This window comes from Carlito syrichta, unplaced genomic scaffold (assembly GCF_000164805.1).
Source record: "Carlito syrichta isolate Samal-C Ts95f unplaced genomic scaffold, Tarsius_syrichta-2.0.1 Scaffold314155, whole genome shotgun sequence".
Lineage (NCBI taxonomy): Eukaryota > Metazoa > Chordata > Mammalia > Primates > Tarsiidae > Carlito > Carlito syrichta.
Window position 1 is genome coordinate 80,095 of NW_007258251.1, and position 7,317 is coordinate 87,411.

Below are 7,317 nucleotides of genomic sequence, written 5' to 3' on the forward strand. Positions count from 1 at the left end.
CTATTCCTAGTTTGCTGGGGGTTTGTCATGAATGGGTGTTTAATTTCATCAGATGTTTTTTTCTGCACAAACTGAGATGACCATATGGTTTTCCTTTTTTAGCTTGTTAGTGTGGTGAATTACATTTTTAACACTGTGACTACTCTTTGGTATGGAAGCCTTATGTGTAGGGTAAGCACAGATTTTGTGTCATGTTGGGATTTGAGGATTAACTGTTCTCACTTCATAAGGATATAGTACATTCAGTTATTGACAGAAGCTACTCTATGTAGTCATTCTTGTGGGGTCTGATCTGTTTAATTATAACTCTGTTAACCTTTTTACTCTTTCATTATATTTTGGGTAGAGTGAAATCCTGTGTGCGGGATGGGGGGAAGATAATAACAACGAACCTTTTAATAGACTTTATTATATGCCAGACACTGGTCTAACATGACCTCACTGATTTTTATCACAACCCATAGGTGTAGGTACCATTTCCTCTATTTTACAAATGAGGAAATTGAGGTCTTGCTTCTTGGAAGGTGTAAGAAGTGAATTCCATTTCCCTTAACAGTAACTGAGCACTATTTATATGCCAACTATTTTAACCTATCTAAGTGGTACAGACCATTTAAATAGTGGCATCCTCTGTGTGTGTGTGTGGCTCAGGCTGCAGTGCAGTGACTATAGCTCACCCTGTCCTCTATCTCCTGGGCTTCACTTCCTGAGTAGCAGGGACTATAGGTGCACACCACCATTCCTGGATGATTTCTTTCTTTCTTTTTTTTTTTTTTTTGAGTTGGAGTCTCACTCTGTCACCCAGGCTGAAGTACAGTGACATGCTTATGGCCACCACAGCCTTGACTTGCTAGGCCCAGGTGATCCTTCCGCCTCAGTCTTTCAAGTGACTGGAACTACAGGTACGTGCCACCATCCCTGGCTAGTTTTTTGGATTTATTGTAGTTTCCCAGGCTGGTCTTGCCTCTGTCTCCCAAGGTGCACAAGCCTCTGTGCCCAGCTGATTTTTTTTTATTTTGTAGAGTTGAGGTCTTGCTATGTTGCCCAGGCTGGTCTCGAACTCCTGGCCTCAAGTGATCCTCCCACATTGGCATCCCAAAGTGCTGGGATTATAGGCATGAGCCACCATTCCTGGCGTGGCATCCTCATTTTTATAGAAGATACTGATTGAGAGGTTTAGGTAACTTTCCCAAGGCCTCATAAGTGGTAAGAAGCAGGTCTTCTGTTTCCAAATTGAATTATTTTCTGTTTTCTTACTGTTGGAATAGCTTATGGAAAAGAATTAAGTCAGGATAAAAAAAATAAACAGTTTCCTAGAGCAATATACACAGGGTTTTCACGTTCTTCACGGACTTATCTAAATACTATAGTCCTCCTTATCTTTGGGGAATACATTCCAAGACCCCTAGTGGATGTCTGAAACCAGGGATAGTACTGAATGTAGTTGCTGTCACTTGGAAGACATCTCTGTTCAAGTCTTCCGTTCACAGATTTAATGCCTTTTCTATCTTGAGTAAGCACTTATGCACAGTACCTGTAACTTTTGCAGTTTAATGTATAGCTGCAAAAGTAGTATGCATTTTTTTTCTTTCTTCACAATTTCACAGGTTGAAGATCTGTTTTTACTGCAGATACCAGCAACCTTAGCATATGATTTTTTTCTTTCCTCAAGTCAAGAATTTATCTTTTCAGTTAAAGGAAGCACTTTATGACTTGTCTTTGGTATATTTGAATTGGCTAGCATTACTGCTCTTGTACTCTGGGACCATTATTAAGTAAAATAAGGGTTACTTGAACACAAGCTCTCTGATACCATGACAGTCATCTGATAACCGGAGCCAGCTACTAAGTGACTCATAGGGAGTGTAGACAGAGGATTCATGTCCTGGCTGGAACAAAGTGGAGTGGTGTGAGATTTCATCATACCACACAGAATGGCAAACAATTTAAAATTTACAGTGTTTATTTCTAGAATTTCCCATTGAGTGTTTTCAGACCACAGTTGACTGAAACTACAGAAAAGGATACTGCAGGTAAGGGGAAACTACTGTATCAAGATGAGTACAAGAGCAGTAAAATGAAATATGGTTAGCACACATATTGCTCTTTTAGGACAACAGTTTTCTTAATACAGTGTATACCTGAGAAGATATATTTTATCAATATTAAGTAATTTTATTGTGGAATTTTGTTTGAACTGTTGTGCGTGTAGAACATTTGTTTTCCTGATAGTTTTGAGTGAGTGGTTTTCTGGTAAGTCATGGTCCTGTTGCCACTTTGCATGCTAAGCTATGTATGGTGCGATTCTGAGTTCCTTATGCATAGTTGGAATTGGGTATATACGATTAACTGGGTGTGGTGGAACATGCCTGTTTCAGCTACTTGGAAGACTGAGGTGGAAGGACCTCCTGAGCCCAGGAGGTTGAGGCTGCAGTGGCTGTGAGCATGCCACTGCACTCCATGCTGGGTGACACAGTGAGATTCTGACTAAAATAAAAAAAGGAGTTGGGTATATACCTTCATACTTGAGAATGAAATTAATTCTTTAAGTAAATCCTCATGCCTCGGCAATAAAGGTACTACAGTTTTCCTGTTGTGGACATGTAATGTGTATTTTCAACATAGCCAACAGTTACTAAGCATCTACATTGTGCCAGACGCTATGTTAACTTCAGGAATGGAATGGTATTTTGATCTGGACCTCAAAGACTGAATCCAATAGGTGAAAGGGAGCTAAGGGCCTGGCAGGCAGAGGATTCCCTGGTGGCATATGTTAGGGTCTCGGTAAGTTTAGGGGAGCATACTATACAGATTAAGACTTTTGTCATCAGATGAACACGTGAATTTCAAATATAATTTGGCTTGGTAGCTCTGTACTTCTGGGCAAGTTGGTTAGCTTCTTTTAGCACTAGTTTCTCATGAAACAAGGAGGTGAAGGTGTCTTGTATATTTCACAGGCATTGATTGTGTGTGTTTCCCATCTTGGAAGCGAGGCTGGAAGTCTGTGCTGGAATGAAACTTTTTTTTTTCCTGGTCAGACAGCAGTAGTAGGTGTTCTTTGGAGTGTGATCTTAGGGGTACATGTCTTGGTGGCTTACAGATAGAGATCTGGCCTGGTCCATGGGAAGTGCAGGTTCAGTCTCTTGTAGAAACTGTCAGCAGCTCTTCCATCACCTAGCCCACTGCCAGCACAATGGTTGTGCTTGGTCAATGTTTGTTGAATAAGTGCTTTAAGTTTTTATGGTAACCCCTGGCAATCTGCTTCTAGAAGCCTTTTCTTTTAGTAAGATCACATGTAGGGGAATAGGATACTGCAATCTGTGATACACCCAGCACCTTGTAGCAGCTGAATCCAGTATGGTGGTGACAGTTACTTGCTGAGTCCTCAACCTGGCCTGGAATTGACATCTTGGGTTGGACCAGTGTGTGGGCTCTGTTCTCTGAGTCTTCTTTCTGAAGCTGTTAGGCAAAATAGCTAGTCGCTAGATGACTGTAGAAATGTGGTTCAAAAGCCTGTGGCTCCTTTTAATAGCAGAAGAATTTAAGGAGAGAATTATCTGCTGATGACATTTTATCACTTTTTTTCTGTTTACTGCTCCAGTCTTTCTTTGTCCACCTCCTTATGGAAGAAGATTCCTCTCTAGGGAAGCATGATGTTGGGGAAGTAGGTTTTGATTGTATGATAATTGTCAGGTGAGACTATTGCATTGTGTTCAGATCATTAGGTATATGATGGTGGCGTGCATTAGCTCCTGCTTCAATATAACTGAGACCCAGTAACAAAAAAACCAAGTTTTTGCGCAAAAAGGTCAAGTAGCCTTGTATGCGTTCCTTATTTTGGCCTACCCTGAATGATGGCTTTAAGTATTATTGAATGAAGTCATAGGGATTAACAAAGGTTTGTACTTCTATTTCCAAGAACCAGAATGTTTTGCCCTAGCTAGCCTTGATGATTTTTTTATGATGCACATTTTTGCCCACAGGTTATAATCACTGTTGGTTTAGGAATTCAGATGGAAAGTGTGACTAAACCAGAGAAATAATTGTTAAAATGAGATTTTTGTTTAAAATGTCTGCTTGCTGTATGTCATGTGGCTGAATTTAATTAAAATACTTCCAAGTCTAGTTTGGTGGAAAATCAAAACTATAATTCTCTATTGCAGAAACACTAGAGAATGAGGTAGCATTTCCACTTACTGAAGCTTGTTTTTACCTAGATTAAGTTGAAACAGATGGAATGTATAACTGGGTTAATCTGGTGTGTATTCATTCAGTCATTCTTTTGTTCATTTATTCATAAGCAGCTTGACTGTTTACCATGCTAGTTGTTGAGGATACTAAATGCAGTCCTTCCAGGTCTCACAACCTAGTTATAAGGGACATTATAAGTAATTAGGAAATAGTTTGGTTAAAATCGCCAGCAAATTTTGTTCCTTCCCCAAAATGAGAAGGGTGCGTGTGTGTGTGTGCTTTTGTGTGTGTGTGTGTGTGTGTGTGTATATATTAGTTTTTGAAGTATGTAAATCGTTTCCCTTTGGGAATTAGTTGAAAAATAAATTTTACATAAACTCATCATTAAAATAATTTGGATGTATTCAGACCTTCAAATATAGAGAAACTTAAGCTATTAATAATTAGGATTAACTTAAAATACTTGGTTTTGGAAGATTTAAGTGGATTTTTTTTTTTCATTTTAGCAGTTTTTAATGGAAGTATATAAGATTACTTTATTCCTGCATCTTCTCGGTGGTTTCTTCCTTGTATTTGCTCCTTTCCTTTCCTGCTTGGCTAGATTTGGCTTTCCGTTCAAAGATCTTTTTACGGTCTTTGTTCAGTTTTAGCCTAGTGATAACTACTTTGCTGGGGTGAATGCCCACATGGACAGTTGTGCCATTAGTCTTTTTCCACTGCACCCATTCAGTGTAGATAACATATTTCTTCCTGTAAATCTGGACTCCTTTGCCAGTTTGCTGACCTTTATAGTATTTCCATACAACCTGAACTTTGTCATCCATTTGGATGGGTATGGATCGAACATTGTACTTGTCTCAGCTCTTTGGAGAGAGGGGAAGACAATCTTTCTGCGAATGTGGGAAGGCACATTGAAATGCCTTTGCAGTTCTTGCTTTGGTCTGAAGTCACAAAGGGATTGAACTTCATTTTGCCTGCTGCCACTTCAGCTATGGCAGCAAAAGGAGAAAGGATTAAGTGGATTTAATCTGCATAGGCAAAATGGGCTCTATAAAATACCTGAATGAAGTTTTACGGTTTCATGATGTGATGAACAGAATAAAGAACCCTTCATGACAGCACATATGTAGCTACTGACCCAGAGTATGTGACACAGTTAACACTCATGGGAAGAGCTTGACACAAATTCAATACCAACTGAGTTGAAGAGCATTTCACATTAAGCTCTTTTGCCTTAGTGGCACTGGCATTTGCTAAGTTGAAGGATGGAACCACTAAGTTGGGTTCTCATTATGGTTGTGCCACCAGGTCAGTGATGCTCAGGGACTGTGCCCTGAACACTTTCCCAGGTGCCTAGGAGTGTTTATAGTAAGAGTAGGTGATAGATTTAATGTGGATTTATTTATAATATAATAAGAATATGTGAGACTGGGCACAGTGGCTCATGCGTATAATCCCAGCACTTTGGGAGGCCAAGTTGAGAGGATTGCCTGATTCCACGGGTTCGAGACCAGCCTGGGCAACTTGGTGAGACCTCATCTCTACAATAAATCAAGAAAATTTAGCTGGGCATGGTGGCATGTGCCTGTAGTTCCAGCTACTTGGAAAGCTGAGGCGGAAAGATCACCTGAAACCAGCAGGTTGAGGCTGTGGTGGCCATAAATGTGCCACCGCAGTCTAGCCTGGGTGATAGAGTAAGACTCCAACTCCAAAAAAAAAAAGTGCCATGAAGTCAAAATGTTTTCACTTGATCCTTTATAAGACATCATAAAAATAATGGTCTTATCTTGGTCACTTAGGCTTTCCTGCAGAGAAAAATCGCATATTTTACAGGGTGACATGATGGTACTTGAATTCAATTGCATTTAGCCGGCATTACCTGAAGCTCTGACATGACAAAAGCCTAAATTATACAGGCGTAGGTTTGGATGTGAACTTTTGCCTCTTCCTAGTAGTATGTTTTTAGGTAAGTCACTGTGTTGTCCAATTTGCAGGATTGTGGTACTGCATGGGTAGTATACAGTGGGAGTTCAGTTCTAGGCGGTGATGATAATATCATTGTTATTAACAGAGATTCCGAGAACCATGCTTCATTTTGGATATAGGGAGCTAGATTTCTCCCTTGGAAGAGTTTCTGGTCTGGGAAAGCCTAGTAATGGCTTTGTTGAAGGGAGTGTTTTTATGATTGTGGTGTGGAGTTGTTGATACCAGCGTGTTACCACTGCTATTGCTGTTAGTGGGCTCCTGAAGATACCTGGAGTTGCCTGGGGACTGCCTGACACGGAGCCAGCCTGCACAGCCAGTTAATTGACTGTGCTTACTTGAGGTCATTCACTGTGCTAGGTGTGGAGCATTCTGTAAAAACGAATTCTAAAAGATTAGTCATACATTTATTTTTAGTCATTTCTCAGAGTGATGGCAGTTACCTTCCATAGGCTACACTTAATTTCTGAGTCTTTTTGGCATGTGTTGCTTAAATATCACCTCACATTTTCCTGACTTCCCTATTTAAAATTGTACCACTCTTCACTTTCTTTTCATTCCATTAGCCAAAATGTACCTACTTGGTGCTGGTACAGCATTCATGAACAAGGCCTACAGAAATGACTGCCGTGGAGCTGATGGGGTTTTGCTTGCTTGTCTTCCTAGAGGTTGTCACAGCCTGACATTGTGTGCCATGTGTTTGTCAGTTTCTTGTCTGTCTCCACAGGAATGACACTGGTCTCTCCATGAGGGTAGAGACTGTTTTGTTTGCCACCAGGTCTCCAGTGCCCAGAGCAGTGCCTGAGATAGAACTGACTCTCGATACATATTTTGTTGTGGTGGTTATAGTGCCTGGATGCAAAAAAAGTGAGCCCCACATTTGGTCATAAAAGAATTAAGAATTGTAAAATTGACTGGTCGCGGTAGCTCAAGCCTGTAATCCCAGCACTTTGGGAGGCCGAGGCAAGAGGATTGCCTGAGCCCAGGGGTTCAAGACCAGCCTGGGCAACTTGGTGAGACCTTGTCTCTACAATAAATCAAAAAAGTTAACCAGCGTGGTAGCATGTGCAGTAGTTCTGGCTACTTGGAAGGCTGAGGCAGAAGGATCACCTGAACCCAGCAGGTGGACGCTGGGGTGGCCGT

The 7,317-nt window shown here is 40.8% G+C and overlaps 1 pseudogene; it reads right to left on the reverse strand.

Annotated features, from left to right (window-relative positions):
- Positions 1-4,727: 4,727 nt before the first annotated feature.
- Positions 4,728-5,160, reverse strand: LOC110596787 (annotated as a pseudogene).
- Positions 5,161-7,317: the final 2,157 nt, after the last annotated feature.